General features: G+C 44.1%; 1 protein-coding gene across 1 annotated transcript in view; it reads left to right on the top strand.

Moving 5' to 3' along the window:
• The first annotated feature begins 13,606 nt into the window (after window positions 1-13,606).
• SV2B (synaptic vesicle glycoprotein 2B) overlaps window positions 13,607-23,014 on the top strand; it is a 178,635-nt gene continuing 169,227 nt past the window's right edge. The window contains exon 1 of the mRNA XM_026510421.4: window positions 13,607-13,728. The gene's annotated coding sequence lies outside the window, so the exon portion shown is untranslated. The remainder of the gene's footprint in view (window positions 13,729-23,014) is intronic.

The following is a 23,014-nucleotide window of genomic DNA, read 5'->3' as shown; positions in this document are numbered from 1 at the left end:
ATTCTTTTTCATGTGGATATCCCATGGTTTCCCAATGCCTATCGAAGCAATGTGACTTTCATTAAGCCATAGAGTTACATAGTAGCAGAGATGGGCCAGAACTTCAGTTCCCTGATTTCCTTAGTTTTTAGGATTTCCCCCGCTATTCTTGGTCAGTGCCCCATTGCCCACCATCTTCGATAACTAGGGCATTGCTATAACAGCACTGAGGCATTATGGGATCTATACTCGAAGAGTATACTTGCATTTTAAAGGAAGATTTGGTGTCCCCAATTTTTTTTTAGTAAGGAGATCATACAGTGCTCCCTGCGCAACTGGTCATCCAGCTACTCCCCACCCAACAGATCATGCAGCTACTCCTCTACTTTACTGTTCCACTGAGTCTGGAAAGGAGAGCAAATCGCAAAGATTTGGCTTCATGGTCACCTGTCATTCATACTTTACTTCACATACTTGTCTTTACTAAACCATGGGGCTCCTGAGGAACCAAGCATCTCCTCCGAGGGAAAGAAAAAGGGCTTGTTTAAGAAAATGTAAGTATTTGGAAATATGAATTATGAAATGATTAATGGAAGAAGTCCAGACTTAGTGAACTTAATTTCTGAACTACATTCTATCTACTGAGTCTCTCTTTGATCATGATTCTAGTTTGATTCACATCTAAACTGCCTTCTCTCTCCTTTTCCTTGCAAGAGTTGGTATTTAATGTATTCCAGAGGGAAAGATTTAATAAATTAAGGAGCAAAACTATTTGAAAACCGCTTTCAGAATGTGTTAAACAGGACAAATGTCATCCAGTGTAAGCCTGTGCAACCCGATATATATTGGGTCCCACATGGTCTAGCCTTGGCAGGTGTTATATTTAAAGAAACAGAACCCAGTGGCTGAAAGTAATTAAAAGCAATTCCAATATTATCGATCATACGGTTACGGATTAGCATCAAATGGGTTCTTGGGGCGCCTGGGTGGCTCAGCCTGTTAAGCATCCAACTCTTGGTTTTGACTCGGGTTGTGATCTCATGGGTCGTGAGATCCAACCCTGTGTTGGGCTCTGTGCTCAGTGGGGAATCTGCTGGAGGATTCTTTCCCTCTGCCCCTCCTCGCACTCCTGCATGCTTACATGCTCTCTCTCTCTTTCAAATAAATAAATAAATCTTTAAAAAACCCATTAAAGTAGATTCAATTCATAATCCACATTTCTTTCAATCTTTGCTTCTTTCGCCTACTTGACTCTTCCTGCCCACCTGCAGTCAAATGTCCTCCCTAACACCTATCCAGTGGCCTCTTCTAATGTACTCTTTTTCCTTCTGGAGTTCTTTTTCCTTCCTCAGCCATTTGCCTCCTCAAAGATTTTACTGGCATGCCAAAGGGATGGGAATGAGCACCTCTCATCCCTCTTGTCCAGGCCACTGTCATTTCCAGCCCAGATTATTGCGTTAGCATCTAAACTGGTTTCCATGCTTCTGCTCCTGCCCCTTACTGTCTGTCCCTAATACAGAAGCCAGATGATCCTTTAAAATTATGTCAGTCTTACCTTTCCCCCCTCCTATTTATTTGTTTACTGTCTGTCTCCTTTACTAGACCCTAAGCTCCTCCATAGTGGGGAATTTTGTCTGTGTGTTTCCCTGCTATATCCTCAGTGACCACAACAATGGCTGGTACACGGGGGGAACCCCACATTTGTGGAATGAAAAACTGAGCTGATTAATGGATTTTTTTTTTTTTGGCTTCTTTTGTCTGTGGTATTTCTTCTGTATAGGATGCCTTCTGCAAGAGTTGGCATGATTTCAGCTTCTGATTACAGAAAAAACAGCATGCTTTAGTTTGCAGAAGCAAATATAAACAAACTTTGAACGTGGACAATACAATACCATTAAGGCTTCACAACCAATGAGGAAAACAAATCTTCTGTCTCAGGGAAAACTAATTCTGTATTTCTGGCTGCCTTCCTGCTGCTACTTGCCATGCCAAAATTCACAAATATATCTATATGTCTATATATCCCCCCCCAGGAGTCTCCTTTTATTAAAGGGGGGATTAAAAGGAAAGAAGTGACTTAAACAATAAGGAAGTTAGTGTGCTCACCTAACTGAAGCTACAGAGATAGCCAAATTCTAGCAGCTGCATAATGACCTTGGGCTTGCAGGTGCTTTCAGTTTCTCTCTCTGACATCTGGTACTGCTGTGTGGACACCTCATATCCTCATTCCACCTTTCATCCAGCCATTGGTGCAGGAATAAGCTGCACAGTGGTATCAGCACCTGCCTCCAGCTGCAGAGCGTGTTTTTCACTCTCTGCCCCAGGGATTTTCTGATACATCCATTCTGGGACTCTTTGGGAACCAGCCGGAGGGCCAGCGGGACACTTGTGCATAGTCAAACCTGCAAGTATGATGAAGTTAACATTCTTTGGGCAACATTTGACCAATGGGAGATGAAAACTGGCAGAAAAATGATTCAACCCTCCAAATGTCCAATGGTGGCATTTCTGAGTCATAGTCTGTATAATTCCTCAGAGTTTGCTAGCAGGACCAGTGTTTGGTTGTCAGCAGTAGGGACTAGTTCGCTAATGTGCCCTTGTATTTACTTTCCTTTTCTCCTTGTTTTGTTCTTCAGAGTTTCCCCAATCTTGTTCCCTGGGGTCATTTAAAATAAGCTACCTGTATAGAAATCCCTGCCTCAGGCTCCGCTTTCAGGAGAAAATTAAGCAAAGACAGCTCCTACTAGAAGGGACCCAGGAAACTAGTCACTCAGGTTGGATTCTGTGACTGGATCCCTCACTGGCCTGATGGTGGTGAGGACTCTGATTGTTGGTGGAAAGTAGTGTGGTATGAAGCCTTGGCCTGGGGTGCCATTACAACTAAGACTTTCTATGATGGAGAATTGGATGAAGAGCAGGTAAAACCCTGGCTTAGGAGTGGGTAACTTAGGTTAAGACTTTGCCATTAGGCTAATGCTCATCCTCTTCATGGTTGTAAAATGGCCGCCAGTAGGAAGCAGGGTGATTTGTTTCCTCTTGCAGATCCAGGAAAGAGAAAGAGTAGTTTTCTCTTTCGTGTGATCTCGTGGACTAACTTGAATCAATTTCTGTTGCAAAGAAATGCCATTAGGTTCGAGTTTCTGAGTGAATCATGGACCATAGCACTGGAATTACTTACTGGAATTACTGACCTGGGGAACTTAGGTCAGTCATGGGCCCCTCATGGAGTTCACATCTTCTCCAACTTTTCCAAACTTCACAGTTGCTTAGGGAGACTGGATTGGATGCTAGGGAACCAACTACAATGTCCACTACCTCCTTCTTCTCCTGGTCCCCACGATGAACTCATCCTTCTTCAAGACACTTTTAGAACATCACCTCTTTTGTGAAGTCTTCGGTGGGACAGGATTGTCTCCTCTGCACTATATCTGGACATAAATATGGTGGTGGTCTTGGAAGCACAGGCTCTGAAGCCAGTTCACCCAACTTCCTAGTTGTGTGACCTTGGGAAGCTTGTTTAAACTCTGTGTGTGTCAGTATTCTCACAAGTAAAAAGGTACTTATGTCACAGAGTTGCTATGAAGAGTATATACGTTAGAACATGTAAGTGGTCTAGAATGGTGCCTGGTAAATAGTAAGTACTCAGTAATGTCAGCTATTATTAATATGGTTGTACATATAGGTATACATATTAATATATTTGTTTTATTTTTTAAAAACTATTAATCAATTAATTAATTAATTTATTTATTCATTTATTTATAGAGCGAGTGAGCTGGGGGGAGAGGCAGAGGGAGAGAGAGAGAAGAGAAACTCCAAGCAGACTCCCTGATGAGTGGAGAGCCCAGTACAAGACTCAATCAGTCCCAGGAACCATGAGATCATGACCTGAGCTGAAATCAAGAGTCAGACACTTTAATCAACTGAGCCATCCAGGTGCCCTAATATATTCGAAAATGTATTTCATCTTTATGAATCTGTTATAGGATTTCACTTCTGGTCATCTCTGTATCCCCATTGTTTGAAGCAAATACATTTTTGTTGAATGAACAGATAGTACAGAATACATGCTGTAGAAGTATCTGGAAGGGAGAGATTGCTGTGGAGACTGGGAGAGGTAACAGGGTGGTTTGGTCAGGTTTATTGGAGGAGGTAGCATCTCAGGAGTAACTTGAGAGACAACTTGGCTTTTTATAGGGTTGAGGACTGGAAATAGCATGAGGAATTATGTGTGTAAAGATGTAGAGGAGAACATAAGTACAAAATATTTGAGGGAATGGACACATTTGGAAAGAATGGACGTGGTGGGAAGGGAAGTGAGGAGGGATAAAACAGGGCAGCTAGGTTGGAACCAAAGTGAGGAGGAGCCAAGACTTTTAGGGGAAGAAGGGTGATTTTGTGGAAAAAACCCAGGCTTTGGAACTATATCATGATTTAACTCTTAAATTTAACTCAGTTCATGATCCCATCACTTACTCTTCGTGTGGCTTTAGACAAATCACCTGACCATTCTAAGTTTGTTTTTTATTTATAAATTAAAAATAATGTGCATCACTTGCAGTGTTTTTAGGAAGATTAGCAAAAATATACATAGAATGCCTTTCAAGTGGCAGTCACGTGGTAAAGGCAGCTGTAAGGTGTTGGTTATAGTGACATGTAAGGTTAAAGGCTTTTTTTTAATTTTTATTTTATTTTATTTTATTTTTTTTAAAGATTTTATTTATTTATTTGACAGAGATAGAGACAGGCAGCGAGAGAGGGAACACAAGCAGGGGGAGTGGGAGAGGAAGAAGCAGGCTCATAGCAGAAGAGCCTGATGTGGGGCTCAATCCCACAACGCCGGGATCACGCCCTGAGCCGAAGGCAGACGCTTAACCGCTGTGCCACCCAGGCGCCCCTAAAGGCTTTTTTTTAAATACAGGGAGAGTGGCATTGTAACATCATTTGATGGTAGCATAATTGACCCACCAACATTTATAGAGTGATAAAATCCAGGAAATGAACCAACACGTCTACCAGAAATCTCCAACGCATGGAAATCATGGTCTTCTTTGGTTGATTGACAAGCAGCGAAAGGTAATGGGAATATTTAAAATCCCATCATAAGATTATGTGGATTTTTTTCTTTCCTCCTTACGTCTTGGGTTTATAATTCTGCTTTCAAACAGACCATTGCTTTCTTTATAGAATTGTTTGTTTTTTCTGCACTATCATGTGATGTTTTCTTTTCTAAAAATCAACAACCTGAAGTCTTTCTTCGTAAGTTCATGTCCTGGATTTTTACTATGGTCAGATATGAAGTTCAAGTTCCTCCCTGCCAGTACAGGGAGTGGAAGAGATTCTGATTCTTCGTATCTTAAACCTTTCTCTGGTTAAAACTGGTTAAAAGCTAGAAGGGATTTATCATTATCACATTATTCTTAGGCAAAGGCCCACAAAGAGTGAGCACTGGCGCTTTCAGAATGTGCTAGTTTCCGTGTTGTAACGTATGTTGAGACTTATTGCTTGTACGCATGAACCAATAGCTGCCTAATGACCTCTGGGCCCTCATCTGGTATTCTTTGGTTCTTTTCAAAATACGAGTTGATTGTGGATTTTCCCATTTTTGCTCTAATTATCTTAGTCTTTGCTGTTCTAATCAAGCAGTTAAGGAGGTCACTGCACTCAAATTCCAAAAATGAAAACCATAAAATGAAGGTGGTCTCTATAATGCATTTGTATTAACGACGGGAATTGTCATAACTCACCATAGCATTCTGTGGGAGGAGGGCACAGAAAAATTGACGGTTGTCCCTTATGTTTCCTGAAGACAACAGGCAAAAAGGTTTTTGATTAAGATAAATTTATCTCTTAGGGCTTGAGGAATAGAAAAAGGTAATGTAGTTTCTATAGAAAGTTTTTGGTAAGAAATATGCCTTGAATTTAAAATAATTTATTTATATATCTGACTCAAAACATATCTGAAAAGGTTTAAAAAATTAACTTCTCTTCAGATTTTCAGTTAGAAATCAAAATTAGCATTTCTTTACCTATTAGAAAAGGGCAATCCCATTCATTGGTGGCAATATATCATCATGGCTACTATCAGCCCTAGTTTTGGAATGAGATAGCTTAGGTCCCTCTCCTGGTTTCATTATTTGCTCTTATGTGATCTATGTGAACTTGTCTGAAAATGGTACCTACCTCATAAAAATGTCGGGAGAGTTAAAAAATCGATTTCTACTTTCTGTAAGATTAAAAAACATTTTATTTATTTGTTTGAGAGAAAGAGAAGGAGCAAGCACAGCAGGAGAGGGGGAGAGGGCCAGAGGGAGAGGGAGTAGCGGACTCCCCACTGAGCAGGGAGCCTGATGTGGGGCTTGATACCAGGATCCTGAGATCATGACCTGAGCTGAAGGCATACACTTAACTGACTAAGCCACCCAGGCATCCCTCCAGTAAGATTTAATAAGTAATGGTAAGCCATTAATCTTGTGCATCAACTAGAAAATATTTAGAAAGCACATTTTTTTTTTTAGAAAGCACATTTTATTTTATTTTATTTTATTTTTTTTAAAGATTTTATTTATTTATGTGACAGAGAGACAGCCAGCGAGAGAGGGAACACAGCAGGCGAGTGAGAGAGGAAGAAGCAGGCTCCTAGCGGAGGAGCCCGATGTGGGACTCGATCCCGGAACGCCGGGATCACGCCCTGAGCCGAAGGCAGACGCTTTAACGACTGCGCTACCCAGGCGCCCCTAGAAAGCACATTTTAAAAGATATCTGAGGGGAGTGGAAACAAAAAGGACTAAGTGAACTTCGAAAGCTAGACGTGCTCTTCCCAGGGGAGCTGAGTTTACTTTTTTTTTTTTTTTCCTTACTCAGATTCGCTGAGTCTGATCATGGGTTGAGGAACAGGCAGAGGAACTATACTAGGGGAGGAGAAACCGGCAGAGATTTAGACTGCCATATGGCTCGAAATGCTGGTTTGAAATTTAGAGAACCCCCAATGTCAGTTTGCCTGATAGAATATTTGTTGAATGCTGAGTTGAGGGGATTTATGAAACTAAATGCTGGACTGGAGAGGCAGATGACATGCTTTTGCAGTCTCACAGTGCTTATAAGAAAAATTTCTCCTGGAGTCAATGTCCTACAATAAATATAAGACACATCTCATCTTTGAGACATATAAAAACAGGAGTGAAACTAATCTAAGTAAAGCTACTCCCTAACTCCTTGGAAACTTAATTCCTGCATGGATCAAGGTGACCAACACCTCATCCTGTCTACCTAACAGGTGGCAAGATGAACCATTTCTGGAGGAAAATAAAAAGTTCAGTTTTCAATGGTTTTTTCATATACAATAAAAAAATCAGGATACATGCAAAGAGGCAAGAAAATTTTTACTAGTAATCAATAGAAAAGAAAAGACTTAAGTAGACTAAATTATCCAAATGTTGAAGTTAGTAGATTTTATTATATTAAAGAAAATAGAGGAAAAGATGAACAAAATGGACAAAAAGAATACTTCAAAAAAGCCTATGCAAAGTAATCAAATGGACATTTAAAAAATGTAATGTTTAGACTTAAAAACTCCTTGGATAGGTTTAACAGCAGATTGGTCACAGCAGAAAACAAGTTAAGTGGACTCAAAGAAAAGTTAATAGAAAATATTCAAGCTAAAGCACAAAGAGGGTAAAAAAGGAATAGAAAAAATATAATGTAATAGAAATGTAAGATGATATCTAAATGGTGTAATGATGTATAACGTATATGCTCTTTTTCTTTCTTTTTAAATAATTTTTAAAAAGATTTATTTATTTGAAAGAGAGAGAGCAGGGGGATGGACAGAGGGAGAGGGAGTGAGAAAGAATCTCAAGCAGACTCTGAGCTGAGTGCAGAGCCCAAACTGGGGCTTGATCCCGTGGCCCTGAGATCATGACGTGAACCCAAACCAAGTCAGACACTTAATTGACCAAGCCACCCAGGTGCCCCTATAATTTTTTAAGTTATCTATTTATTTAGAGTGAGCATGAGTGGGGGAGGAGCAGAGAAAGAGGTAGAGAGAGATCCCAAGCAGACTCCATGCTGAGTGCAGAATCTGATGGGGGGCCTGATCCCACCACCCAGAGATCATGACCTGAGCCGAAATCAAGAGTCGGCTGCCTAAATGACTGAGCCACCCAGGTGTGCCCATATGTGCTCTCTCTTGATCTAAGAGCATAGGAGAAAGATAAAAGGTCAAAACAACATTTGAAAACATAGAAGCTGAGAATTTTCTAAAACGGATAAAAGACATTAACCCACAAATTCGAGATGTCCAGAGAACCCCAATCAGGATAAATATTTAAAAAATACACGGGAACATCATGATTAAACTTCTGGAAGAAAATAGAAAGAGAAAATATTAAAGGCAGTGAAAAGAAAGATAAATTTTGAAGTGGGGATAACAAGACTAACAGCAGACTTTTCAACTGAAAGTATGGCAGCAGGAAGACAATGAATGATATCTTTAAAAATCATTAAAGTAAAAGAGACTTTCATCTTCAAATTCAATACATAGTGAAAAATCATCCTTAAAAATTAAGGTGAAATAAAGACATTTTATGTCAAGAAAAGCTGAGAGGATTGTTGGGCTCTAGCAGAACTTCACTGCAAGAAATACTAGAACGAGTGGCTCAGACTGAAGTAACAGGATTCCCGATAGATGCACAGAACTCCAGGAAGGAATGAAAACCACTAGAACTAGAAAAGGTGTGGCTATAGACATAGAAAAATATCGATGTTTTAAAAGAACAATAATAACAATATCTTGTGGGTTTTCATCTACAGTTGGTTTTGAAGTGTATGGGTCCACTTATAAGCAGCTTTTTTGACAAATACGAAACAGTATTGTGAATGGGCTTTCTCTTCCTTATGATTTTCTTAATCACATTTCCCCCTCCAGCTTACGTTATTGTAGGAATACAGCATATAATACGTGGAACATACGAAATATGTATCAACAGCTGTTTATGTTATCGGTAAGCCTTCCTGTCAGCATTAGTTATTGATACGTAAGTTTTGGGAGAGTCAAAAGTGATACATGGATTTTCAACCGTGTAGGGGTCGGTGGCCTTAACCCCCACATTGTTCAAGGGCCCGTCGAATATATTACATATACAATATAATCTATAAATGATATAGTAATTTGCCACATAAAAAGTTGTCTTATCAAAACTCTATAGCCTGACCAATGCTTGGGACAGCTTTATTTTTGTAAGAACTCTCTTCAGTCCACATCTGTCACCCCATGATACTTAACATCATACATAACACTATGAAGACTTTTTCCCCTGAATTCATGACTAAGACAAGGATGTCCAGTATTACGACTTTAATTCAACATTGTATGAGAGGTCTTCATGGGAGCAATAAGACAAGAAAAGCTTAAATAAGAAATAGAAACGTTGGAAACAAAAGTGAAATTTGTCTTTTTCATATATGTCATATACCTTCAAAATCTAAAATAACATACAAACTGTTAAAATTAATAAATGAATTTAGCAATGATACAAAGATACAGGATAGGAGGACAATATATTAAATATTTAATAGATATATTAAAATCAACGTACTTTGATACTGGATATAAAGCCAACATAAAAATTTTTATTTTGGCATACTAGCAACAAATAATTGGAAAATCAAGTTAAAGTACCAGTTACAATAGAATCAAGAGTGTGAAATACTTAACGGAACACTAACAAAATATGTGCTAGATCTCTTCACTGTAATCTATAAAGTAGTACTGAGAGAAGGGAAGTTCTAAATAAATGGCGAGATATACAATGTAAAAGGAGTAGAAGACAATAGGTGTCAGTTCTCACCAAATTCATCTATAGATTTAGGGCAATTCTAATCATAATCCCATCAGGGTGTGTGTGTGTGTGTGTGTGTGTGTGTGTGCATACATGAGTAAATCAATAGGTTGATTCTAAAATGCATGTGGAGAAGCTAGAGACCTAAAGGGGCCAAGACAATTTAGATGAAGAAGAACAAAGCTGGTGAGCAAACATTATCAGATTTCCAGACTTATAATAAAGGTAAACTAATTAAGATGGTGTAGTGATAGTACAAAGATATGCACATAGACCAATGGAGTAGAATGAGGAGTCTAGAAATAGATCCACTCTAGGTGGCCATTTATTTGATTTAGAACACAGGTGCTATTGTGAGCCAGTGGGTAAAAGGGGTCTTTTCCATGATGTTTCTGGAACATCTGGATAGCTATGGAGAAAAAATAAATTAGGACCTACTACATCACATACATGGATAGAAGATAGACCAAAATATGAAAGGTAAAACGGAAAGGCATTCCAGAAGAAAACAGGAGAATAATAGGTACCTGACCTTGAGGTAGATTGGATTTCTTAAACAGGATCGCCCAAATTATATGATTAATATTTTAATCATAAAAAAACCTGATAAATTATATTTCATCAAAATTAAGAGAATAAAAACATAAGCCCCAAACTGGGAGAAGATATTCAAACTACATATATCCAATCAAGGACTCACATTAAATAAATAGAACGCCTACAGATCAGTCAGAAAAAGACAAGGAAACCAGTAAATTGGTCCAAGGACTTGAAATGGCACTTCACAAAAGGATATTCAAATGGCCAATAAATCAACAAGGAAATGCAAATTAAAACTACACTGAAATATCACTACACACCCATAAGAATGGTTAAAATTAAAAACATAATGCCAAGTTATGGCAAAGGAGTAGAAAATCTGGAATTCTCATGCTCCAGGTGTGTCTGCACTGGCACAACCACTTTGGAAAGCTGTGAGCTAATCTCCACTAAAGCAAAGCATGTAGTTACCCCACGACCTAGCAATTCTACTCCTGGTTACATACCCAAGAGAAAAGTGCACATGTCTATCATACACTTTATTTGACACCAACTTTATTCATAACAGCCCCAAGCTGGAAGCAACCCAAACGTTCCCCCTCAGGAGAAGGAATAAATAACTTGTATTATATTCAAACAGTGCGGTACTATATAGTAAGAAAAAAGATGGTCCTACGAATATATATAACAATATGGATGAATCTCAGACATTATTTTGAGTAAAAGAAGGCATACCCAAAAATACCCACTGAATGATTCTATTCATGTATAGTTCAAGAACAGGCAATACTAACAGATGTGGAAAGAGGTGAGAATAGCAGTTACATCAGGGGGATGAGCGGTTATTGCTTGGGAAGGTGCGCAAAGAAACTTCTGGATGCCAGAACTGTTCTATATCTTCATCTGCTTGGGGGCTGCACTAATCTCTATGGAGCAGAAGCTATATGCCTGTGCCCTTTGCGACAGCAGCCAACAAGAGACCATGCTTTCCTATAGCTTACATTCTAGTGAGGACAGACGTTAGGCAACTAACTTTAGTAACGTGTTGGGTGCTGTGGTAGAAGACTTGGTGGTGGCTCTAGGCACACAGATCAGGGAGAATTCAGTTATTCTAGGGAGGAGGGGAGAATTCCTCAAGGAACAGATGGCTCAGCTCAGAACCATTAGGCATTAGGGAAAGGAGAGGAGAAGGAAGAGAACATTGCAGGCAAGGCAGAACGCTATGTGCAAAGTGCTGGAGGGGAGAGGGAGACACGTGCAAGCAACTGACAATTTGGTATTGTCTGAGTACAGGAGAAGGGGGGGGCGTGGGAAGGCAGGGAGGCTGGGCAGTGAGCTGCCTGCCCTTTGGCGACTAAATGAGATGTGTTACAAGAGTTTCAGCTTTTCTAAGGCCACTGGGAAGCCAATGCATGGTTGTAGGTAGAAAAGAGTCAAGATCACGTTGGCGTCTTAAGGAAGAAGTCCAGGAGGCTGAGTGGTGGGAGCTCCTGGGGTGGTCCTGCTGAGAGAGGATGGGAGGCCTAGAGTGGGGCGGGGAGGTAGGTGCTGGCCAGCCACGCACTTACTGTAGAGACAGTGACAAGGGGGGAGCCGAAGACCTCATGACGGTGGCTTGTGCTGGGTGAGGAAGAGGAAGTCTTTCAGGACTTGTGAGCATTTCAGCACTACTAGCAAAGGAAAGCAGTTCCAGACCCTCCAGGAGGCCAGGCACACGGGGCGATAGTTGATTTCATCTCTGAATTTCCAGTGTCATTAAGTTCCCTCTCACTTCCTCCTAGAAGGAACCCTGTTCCTGAAAAGAGCCTTTCCGGGTGAACTTTTCTCTGGGTGAATGGAGCGGGGTGGGGGGATATTGGTAGGAGGGAGACAGGTGGAGGGGTTCATCTGATGCAGCAAGCCCCGTCGCGTCTTCCTCTTTCTTCCCACTCGCCAAATAGGTTCTTTTCACTCAGTTCCCTGATGAGGGAACAAGGACAGAGCGATTTAATTGCATCCATTATCTGAGATACTTCGGCGATACAATTAGCAGAGAGCTCCCCTTGCCAGGAATTTGAGTCCTGTCCTCTGATGCGTCCTAGTCTGGAGTTGGTGAGAGGGGATGTGGAGTCCACAGCGCCCCCTCGCCCCAGGCGGGGTGGAGAGAGCGAAGCGAGATGACGACCAGAATCGGTCGGGTACCAAACTCGAAACTCGAGGAATAAGTTTAACATCTATCGGTCTACAAATGCAGACAGCCTGGGGCCCCGCCGGTCCCCTTCCCGGCGAGTTTTTGCATTCACTCGCCTTCAATCAGAAGGGATTTAGAAGCACAGAGCTGCCGGCAGCGGATACCGCTAATGCCTAGGCCGGGGGAGAAAGCGGGTTAGGATCTGATCCCGCTGCACAGAGGACCCAGGAGCCGCCCGCTCTCGGTGCTCGGAGTGGCGGGGGCGCGCTGCGTGCTGCGCCTGGGCCGGCGGCGGCGGCGTGGGCGCCGTGATGCAGGTGTGACAGCCGCGGACTCCTGCCTCCGCCGGGATCGCCCCAGCGCCGCGGTGGCCGGAGCTGCGGGCCGGGCCGCCAGCGCCGACGCTGCTCCGCCCGCACCCACACCCGCACCCACATCCGCCGCCGCCCCCGCCCGCGGATTTCCCACCCAGGTAGGCGAAGCCGTGGTTCGCTCCGGAGCGTGCAGAGCCGGCCGGGCGCGGACCCCGCGCGCTCCGGGGGCCTCCCCAGCTCGCCTGCGCGGCCGAAACGGACCCGCTGCTACCTCTGAATTGTTTATAGTAAATGGCACCAAAGACAGGGGGAGTCTTGGAAAGCCGGCGCGGAAAAGCGAGGACTTGCCCGCCGCCTGCGGCTGCGCGCTTCTTTGAAGGTGGCATTCCCAAGGGCTGTTTTTAAACCCGGTTTGAACTGTTAGCGCCGTGCAGTTCTGCAACTTAAGGCTACTGACATTTGTTAAGTCCGTTTCCCTAAGCTTTCTAGCCACGGCTGTTAGTTTCCATTCTATACCTAGGAGATGGATTTTGCTGGTGGCGGTTTGTTCCTAAAGAACGGATGAAAAACATGCTTACACCTGGTGGCTCTTGGCTGGGGTTCGTGAGTGTGTATTTCTGCATGTGGAGGGCGCCCTCCGCGGGCGTGGGAGCCGTTTCTTAGGGACACAGAGAGGATCTGTTTAGAGATGGATTTTAGCGCAAGGCAAAGAACATGATTTGTTCTGCAGGGATGGGTGAGCAAACGCGTTTGGCCAGGGAGGAGCGAGGCACAGCCGTTTCTTCTGCAGACGGGTGTTAGATATCTGCTGTCCGGGGTTCAGCAAGGCTGGGGAAACAGGACCCTTGAACCAACAATCGCAGATGCAAACTAGCTCCGTTTCAAGGTAACTTAACGTCCTTGTCTTGGGCTCTGCTAAGAGCAGCTGGGTGGGGTGGAGTGCCGGGGGATCCCTGCTTGTTTTCTTAAAACCTGTTTGGGGGGTAAATGTGGGTGGCTTTGAGGTTCCAGGAGCGGCAGGTGAGGGGCGAGAGGTGAGTGGGGAGGGAGGTAGGCGGGCATTGCGGCCAGCTCTGCTACACTGGACTGCTTCTACGTTTCTGCTTCCTGCCCTTTCCAGAAGAGGTGGCTTGTCCTGCTTGCTCCAGTCAATGCAGCAGATCCCCTTCAGACTCATTCTGCATCTTTCTTGAGTCAGCAAATACTCACCCAGCACCTAGTATGTGTCAGAGGCTGGATTAGTCCTTGCAGAATGCAGAGACCAGGAAAACAGAGTCTAGGTTTACCAGAAGCTCACACCTGGTCGGGTAGAAACACCTGTAATAATCAAGTGTGATGAGTTCCGTCATGCAGGTGTGTGGAACGGGTGGTGGGAGTCGTGAAGAGCAAGGAATAAATTGTGCCAGGAGATTATTTTTTACATGAAGCCCTCACCGATGAGGTATGACATGGATTTCAGTAGGCCCTGGGTCCCTCTCTTGGTCCCTTGGTCTGTGAGTGACCCACATTGCTCTCCGACCCCATCAGCATCCCAGCCACTGGATGGGCAGAGCGCTACAGGTCACGACAAGGCTGGCATTTGCAGTGCGTGACCAGACCCCAGTACACACACACACACACACACACACACACACAGGAGTATGCCCAATGCAGATCAGGCTTTTTTCTCTTTTTAAAAAAATTGGTGGTTTTCCTAAACTCCAGGACCAAGAAGGTTTTGAAGCAGTACTTCACAAAGGCAGGGATTCTGGAATATTCTAAGGGATTTTCAGAGCAGATGAACTCTGTCTTCTTCCCCTTGGGTCCCTGACCTGTCTGTATTTTTCCCAGCCCAGTTCAAAGGGAAAGCTCTGACCTTGATTATGTCTCAGTGGGTGGGAAGGAAAACAGAAGCCGTTACTACCTATCTGTTGTCTGGGAGATGAAAATCCAACCTAATGGATGTTTCTTCCTGCACAAAAACTGTGGTGGGGGATGAAATATGATAGCGCTCTTGCATGTTGCATGTTTGCCGGAGCTGCATATCACATGCGTTTGCTCATCTAAACCATCATTCAGGTGTTTGAAAAGCTCCTCCTGCAAGGAGCCCAGGCTTTGATGGGCGAATGAACCCAGGTGAGTGTCTTGAGCAAGTTAGAGCCTCTCTTTGAGCTTTGCTTCCCTGATCTGTGACATGGAGATAACAACAGGGTTGTTACAAGAATTTCATAGTAGGTGCTTACAAAATATTTGCTCATTGTTGAATGATTTTTGGACATAAATTGTGTGGTAGGAAGTCGGTGCTCAAGAAATTGCATTTCATCTATTGAGTACCTACTGTGTGTCAGCGACTACTTTATGTGTGGGGAATGCAGAATTGAACTAAGCGAAACCCCTATCCTCAAGGAGCTGAGTGTGTGTGTGTGTGTGTGTGTATAAAACAAGATAGTGGATCGGCCAATGGTACGTTGTAATGGAGAGAAATAAAGCAGGGTGAGAGGAGGGAAGAGTGCTGCCAGAGGGTGCGGTGAGGATTGTTGTTTTTTTTATGCAGTCTGGTCAGGGTAGGCTTTGCTGATAAGTGACATTTGATCAGGGCCCTTGGGGAAGTGAGGGAGTGAGCCAGCCAGATGCTGAGAATGAACATTCTGGGCAGAGTAAAAGCACCTGCAAAATCCTTGAAGCAGGAGAGAGGCGTGTTCATACGAAAATCAGAAAGGAGGCCAGGAGGCTGTGGTTGAGGGAGGGAGGGGGACAGCAGTAGGACTCGAGGGTGAAGCAGCAAGGTCACTGGGGTATTGCCTCTTATGATTTATATGTGTCACCAAGATTTATGTCCTGAGCTCTTGGTTAAGGAATTGGCCGAAATGCTACACTCTATGTTTGGAAGAAGGTTGGTCGGTAGACGTAGGTTCCTGTGGTCACTCAGAGCATAAGTCAATGCAGCGAGCAGAGGCATAAGTCTTTGCAAGGCGATGAGAGGCACAGGAATTAGGGAGGCAGTGCAAAACAGTGTGCAGATATCTTTCATCCAGATCAAGTATTTGTGTTCCTTTTGAACCTGAATGTTGTTTGTTTCCTTTCCCCCACCGTGAAAGAAAGCACTACCTTTCGTGAATAGTCCTGCAGACATTGTTCTTGCTAGTTATTACTGGTTTTCTCTGCAAATGGTAAGAGTTTCTATGGTTATGGAAAGGTGTTGTGGTTAACTGGAAACACCCTGACCTCTGGGGTCTCATGGAATGCATTTACCTGGTGTCATATGATGAATCGATTTGAGGGTTCCATCTTGCATGGTTAGGATGAAGACCACAGTTTGCTGCTCTACCCTTTCGAGACTTTGTTCCTGTAAAGACCTGAGAGCTCCATACCACAACCATTTGTGGGGGCAGTAGGGCTACTGCAGTGTGTTCTATGGACAGAAATGGGGCTGGGTGCCTGAGAACCTTGTCAAAGTCTCTGTGAAATACGATGTCATGTGGCTATGTCACCATCAGGGTGGCTGGCAGGATTTCCCTCAAGTTGCCTCAGAAGGTGACATTTACCTCGGTGAATTCCTCCCATCCAAGGTCTGGCTTTTAGTTTTGCTGCCTTGCAAACCGGATCTGTCTCTCTGGGCCACATCCCTGTGATCTTGCTCTCCTGCATGCCACTCTACTGATTTGTAATGGCTGAGACACCGTGGGGCATGGCTAGTAGGTCTTTCTGCACACTCCCCTTCGTGAGGTCTAAGTCAGAAGGGGGAAGTTTCCCAATGAGCATGTACTCAGAGCAGAGCAGCTTAGATGACTACCCTAGGGCCTGATCACCCATGTTAGGGTTGATATTGCCAATGGGACTCCAGGAGAAACCTCCCCAAAAGCAACCATTTATTGTTTTCGCACATGTCTATGGGTTGGCCTGGCAGTTTGCAGATCTGGGTTATGCTTGGTTGATCTTAGCTGGGTTTACTCATGTGATTTTGGTCTGCTGATGGAGTGGCCGAGGACTGGCTACTTTAGGATGACCTCAGCTGGGATGACTCGGCTCTGCTCCATGTGGTCTCTCATCCCCCAACAGGTGAGTCTAGCATGTTCCATGGTGATGGTAGGAGTCCGGGAGAGAGTTGAAACCTGCATGACCTCATGGGGCCTAAACTTATAGCTGGCACACTGTCATTTCATCCTTGTGTGTTGACAGGATGTCACAAGGCCAGTGCAGAGTGAGGGAGTGGGGGATAGACTCCACTTCTTGGTGAGAGGAGCTACAGAGTCACATTGCAGAGTGTGGATATAGGGAAGGGAAGAATTAGGAGTATTTTTGCGATTGATCTACTCTAGGGACCTTAATATTTCAAGTCCCCTGGCTAAGGCTTCTTTTCTCCTGACCTCTGTTTGAATGGGCAATGCCTGCAATTGGCCCCTTTTCTCTTTTCTTCTGTGTTTCCATGGCTGAACTCTGGGCATATATAACTTTAGATAGTCATTCATTCACCAGATGTTTGTTGAGTGTTCTCTGTTGTGTCAGGCATGTTATAGACAGGGGATACAGCAATAAAATACAATGTCCATCCCCGTGAAACATTAATTCTAGTTGGGGGAGATAAATAATATGGAAGTAAATAAATAAACGTGTAATGACAGAACATCAAGTGGGGAAGGGGGGTTGGGGAGTGCCTGGTTGAGTGGGGGTGGGAGTCAGGGTCGAGTAGGTGGTGGGCATTTTATAGAAAGTGGTCAGGGTGACATGAAGGAAATAAAAGAGTGAGCCAGATGGATATCTGGGGAAAGATTCTTTTAGGCAGGGGGAGCAACAAGTGCAAAGGCCCCGAGGTAACAGAGTACTGGCATGTTCTGGGAACAGCAAGGAGACTCATGGAGAAGGAACTGGGAGAGGGTCAACATGGTAGAAATTGAGATCAGGGAAAGAGCAGGCAGTTAGGCAATACATAGTCTTATAGGGCCTTGTGTGGACTTTGGCTTTTACTCTAAGCAAGATGAGAAGTTATTGGAGAATTTTGAACACTGGTTGCCATGATCTGATTTATGTGTTATGATGGCCACTTGAGATTTAGACCTTATAATCGACTTAGAGGGTCAAGAATGAAAACAGGGAGAGTAGCTGGGAGGCTACTGCAGTTCTTCAGGCAAGAGGTGATGGTGGTTTGGACCAAGGTGGCTAGTGATGATGGTGAGAAGTGGTCAGATTTTGGATATGTTTGATGATGGAGAAGACAGGACTTGCTGATTGGTAGATTAGGGTATGAGAGCAAGAAAGGGGTCAAGGATGACTCCACATATTTTGATTTGAGCAACTGGAAGAAGAAGCTCTTTACTGAGATGGAGAAGGAACAGTCATGGGGTTCAACTGGTTGTCCAATGGGAGATGTTAAGTAGATAGTTATATATGTGAGTCTAGAGTTGAAGGAAGGGTTTTGAGGGTCATTAGCATGTTATTTATTTGTCCTTCAGCAAGCCAATTCACTGCTGTATCACTAGTGCCCAAAATGTTGCCTGGTGCATAGTACATGCTCAATGAATATTTATTGAATGAATGAATGAATGAATGAATGAATGAATGAAACTGTTTATTCACTGGCGGTGACTGTACGTCGTTGCTTCAGTAGATCTTGAAGTGTAACTCCCCGAAGTTATTCCCTTTCTATCCAAGGTCTGGTGGGAGCCTTATTGTGGATCTCATGGACTAAAAACAGACTTTAACAAAGGCTCCAGTTGCTTATTTTTTACAGAGAGCAATGTGTGGTGACAAGTAAGAAAGAAAAACAAGTGGAAGCCAAAAAATAGCTCATACTTTCGAAAAAAAGGAGACAAGATCTTCCAGAGAGAGGTGGCTGAAATTCAGGGGTGTGATGTTCTTTGGTTATTATTATACTGCTCTTAATTTAAGATTAAGCAGGAGCAGGGAAGAATCTTGAAAAAGGGAGAGATTTATTTAAATCAATTTTGTGCCAAGTGAAAGAGTGTCACCAGCTCGCTTGAAAAATCCCACATCTACAGCATCTTGCATAATATGCTCCTCTTTATAAAAGGAGAGATATAGGCAATAGTTTTATTGGAAAGGGGGAGGGTTAGAATAACCTCAGTCTCAAATTCTAGGTGCTATCCATTTCCTCCCCATGGTGTGGCTGGATATGTGTGAGGGTGAGTTTTGTTGGCAATGATATTGAGAGGGAGGGAATGAGAAAAGTAGGTCGACTATAGTCGAAAGTGGTTTCCTCTATGTGTGTGTTTGTGTGTGTATGAGGAAGGAGAGAGAGAGAGCGTGTCAATAGCAGGAGGGAAAAGCATTGAAGCCCAGAAGGAAGTAAGAGAAATATAGCAAGTTGGCCTCCATTTTTATGTATGGGTAATAAGCCTGACCACATAGGGCATGGGATGGAGCAGTGGGATTTGGAATCAGACAGAACTTGGTTTGAACTCAAGACTCATTACTTTCTATCTGTGTAAACTCAAGCAAGTTATTTAATTTCTCTGAGCCTTGGCTTCCTCGGGTGTAAGGTGATGATGATAATGGTGATGTTGATGATGGTGATGGTGGTGGTGGTGATGACGGTGGTGCTGGTGGTGATGGCAGTGATGATGGTGGTGCTGGTGGTGATGGTGGTGATGATGGTGATGATGGTGGTGGTGGTAGTGATGGTGATGGTGGTGATGATGGTGATGATGGTGGTAGTGATGGTGATGGTGGTGGTGGTGGTGGTAGTGATGGTGATGGTGGTGATGATGGTGATGATGGTGGTAGTGATGGTGGTGGTTGTGGTGGTAATGATGATGATGATGGTGGTGATGGTGGTGGTGATGGTGGTGGTGATGATGGTGATGATGGTGGTAGTGATGGTAATGGTGGTGGTGGTGGTAGTGATGGTGATGGTGGTGATGATGGTGATGATGGTGGTGGTGGTGGTGGTGGTGATGATTGATGGTGATGGTGGTGATGATGATGATAGCAATAACATCCAAGTGTTCTGCAGTTCCTTTCATGCTCCTGGACTTGGAAATATGTTTGTCAAATGGTGATTAAGTGATCACCATATCTATAAGTTCCTAAAGGACTTAAAGATTCTGTGTGAAGAGAGAATTGAGAACTGTCATTTAATGTTCCTAGGGCTATTGAGAAGACGATTTTCATGGGGTTCATAATATTCAAAAGTAGACAAGTGGATAATAATCAGCCTTATGGGCTGGAGATTTCCAAGTGCCTCAGAGGGAAGCCAACCTTCTATTCTCTGTAGTAAGCCAACCCCACTAGCTCAGCTCAGTCATATCCCATTGTTTGGTGAAACTCCATGGCAAACATTTCTTAGTCCCTTGGATTATGTAGATGCAGAAACTTTCCTCTCAGGTGCGTCTGGGCATTGCTCCCAAAAATCTGCCTCATGGCGTCTTCTCCTGGAAAAATCTGCTGTAATCTCTGTTCCAGGCACATAGTAGGCCTGTACTAGATATTTACGAGATACATGAATGAGTAAATACTGTTGCGGTGGTTCTATTGGCTGAACTTCTTCCTGGGGATTCTTCACTGGCCTGGGCAAGAAATGAGAGCACAGCTAAGACTCCAGCACCTAGTAGGTGCTCAGCAGCTAATGGTGTCTCTTCCCCCAGCTTCTGTGCCTTTGCTGCCATTCGGGCCTCTTCTAGATCAAAGATCATACACTCAACTTTCCCTTGGAGCTCTCAGATACATCAGCAGCAGAGGCCAAAGCTCCTTTGCTGTCCTGACTATTGATTACAGTTCACCCAACAGCGTCCCCTGCTCCAGCAATGAAGAGCCCCATTATGATTCCCTCCACACAGAAGGTGGGCCTATCCGATCTTCCTGTTTTCTACAGAAACTCCTGCTTCACCCAATTTCTGTTTCCTTTTCAGAGCTTGCTTCTGTCTTGGATGGCAGGGGAGAGAATAACGTTAACTTTTTTCCCCCCCACAAAAGACATTTGAAATTTCTCCCCTAACTGGTACCTGAAATTGAGTTGAACTGCACTACTTTATTTTTTTTTTATTTTTATTTTTATAATGATTTTTTATTATATTATGTTAATCACCATACAGTACATCCCCAGTTTTCGATGTAAGGCTCGATGATTCATTAGTTGTGTATAACACCCAGTGCACCATGCAATACGTGCCCTCCTTACTACCCATCACCGGCCTATCCCATTCCCCCACCCCCCTCCCCTCTGTAGCCCTCAGTCTGTTTCTCATAGTCCATAGTCTCTCATGTTTCATTCCCCCTTCTGATTACCCCCCCCATTTCTTTATCCCTTTCTTCCCCTACTGATCATTCTAGTTCTTATGTTCCATAGATGAGAGAAATCATATGATAGTTGTCTTTCCCTGCTTGACTTATTTCACTTAGCATTATCTCCTCCAGTGCCATCCATGTTGTAGCAAATGTTGAGAACTCGTTCTTTCTGATTGCTGAGTAATATTCCATTGTATACATGGACCACAACTTCTTAATCCAGTCATCTGTTGCAGGGCATCTCAGCTCCTTCCACGATTTAGCTATTGTGGACATTGCTGCTATGAACATTGGGGTGCATATGGCCCTTCTCTTCATGAACTGCACTACTTTAAGGAGTTAGATCCTATAGGCCGCATCCTTTCTCCCACTTTCCAGATGGGAAACCTGAGGCTCAGCAAAAAGAAATGACAGAGAAAAGTACCCTTGGAGATGTGGAAGGAACAACCTCATTTCCTTCTGGTCCAGCTCTGCATAGATGCAAGAGAAGGTAATTTTGCCAGACCTCCGGCACCTTTTCGAATCACAGATGTCAGAGTCTGGAAGCTGGCTGTTTCAGCTGGGGGCGCGGTGCCACGCCCTGCTTCCATGCCAACCACAGATGCCACGCAGGCGCTCTGGGCCCCTAAAACTCACCTAAGCAGGGTTAGGTGTGAGTTTTCAAAGTCTTCCCATGACAGAAACATGCAAATGAATCCCTGTCCATGGGAAAATGCGCCTTCATTACTCCCAAGTGAGCAGGTTTTGTTTTAACGAATATTTCACGGGCATTTTCCTTTTCAGGTCCAGAGAAAATCCGAGTCAGTAAGGACTTTCTTGAACCACAGGGTCTTAGTGTTTCTGAGCCGAAGGGACCTCAGAACACAGGAATCTCAACTTCTTGGGATGCGTTCATTGCTCATGGCGGGGGTAGGAGTGGGAGTCCTCCAAGTGTGGGGGTGGTGGAGCTGAGTCTAGAGAAGAAAATGACTTATCTAAGGTCCTGCAGTAAGTTATTGTTGGCAAGAGGGTCAGAGCCCAGTCAGGCTTGCAGCAACAGAAGTTCATCTAAGGGTAGGGACCCGGAAAGAACAGAACAATGGGGCCTGGGCTCCCTTCATGGTTATGCTTCGAAGTCCTCGGAAACAGCACAACTGGTTTGCAAAGGCAGGTGGGAGCCTGGTTAGACCCCTCCATGGTTGCCTCTGAAAAATCCCCTGGGGTTTCCCCTGCCAGCCTCCAAACTCAGGCCCAGTGAGAGCTGCTCTTGCTCTGCCTGCGGCCTCTGCTCTCTTGCCATGCCCAGAGTCTGACCGTGGCCTCGGATCTGATCTGGGGTGCAGCCGATGGCACAGAGGGAGGAGTGGAGCTCAGCTGGCACGTGGGCAGTTCTGAGGGAGAGGAAATGGCCTTGTGGGGAGGCCTGCTTCGGGCAGAGTGCTGGGCCCAGGGACAGGGCCGGAGAACTCATGGCAAAGGCATCGGCTCCTGACCTTGGCCCCAGAGGGCTCAAGGGACTCAGTTCCGTTCCTACCCCTATGATGAGTGACGAACATTCCACCCATGCTCACTTGAATGTCCATGGGTTAAATGCAGCCACTTGAATTTTTTTTTTAATCAAAGCATAAAAATGAATCTTGAAGGAAAGGGAAGCTATTGGAAAGTAATGTAAAAGCAGTAGCTTAAAAGTTAAAGTGATGGAGGATGAACTCCAGGGGAATTGTCATAAGCAATATGGAAGCAAGATGTGGTGCTGAGCCAAGTCCTCTTGTTCCCCACAATGAATGACTTTTTTCCCCCTGCTTTGGGTGATGCTGGCCGATCTGCAGAAGCTGTGCCAGGCTCCTCCCCTCCCCTCACAAGATTGGTGGCCTCCTATTTCCACAATGGCCCAGGGTGTGGGATTTTGGGGCACGCAGGGTTGTGGGAGGCCGGGTTAGTCCTATCCGGTTTCTCAGTGTCATCTGCGTCAT

This window comes from Ursus arctos, unplaced genomic scaffold (genome assembly GCF_023065955.2).
Source record: "Ursus arctos isolate Adak ecotype North America unplaced genomic scaffold, UrsArc2.0 scaffold_28, whole genome shotgun sequence".
NCBI classification, from domain to species: Eukaryota; Metazoa; Chordata; class Mammalia; order Carnivora; family Ursidae; genus Ursus; species Ursus arctos.
This window is presented reverse-complemented; position numbering and strand designations above follow the sequence as displayed.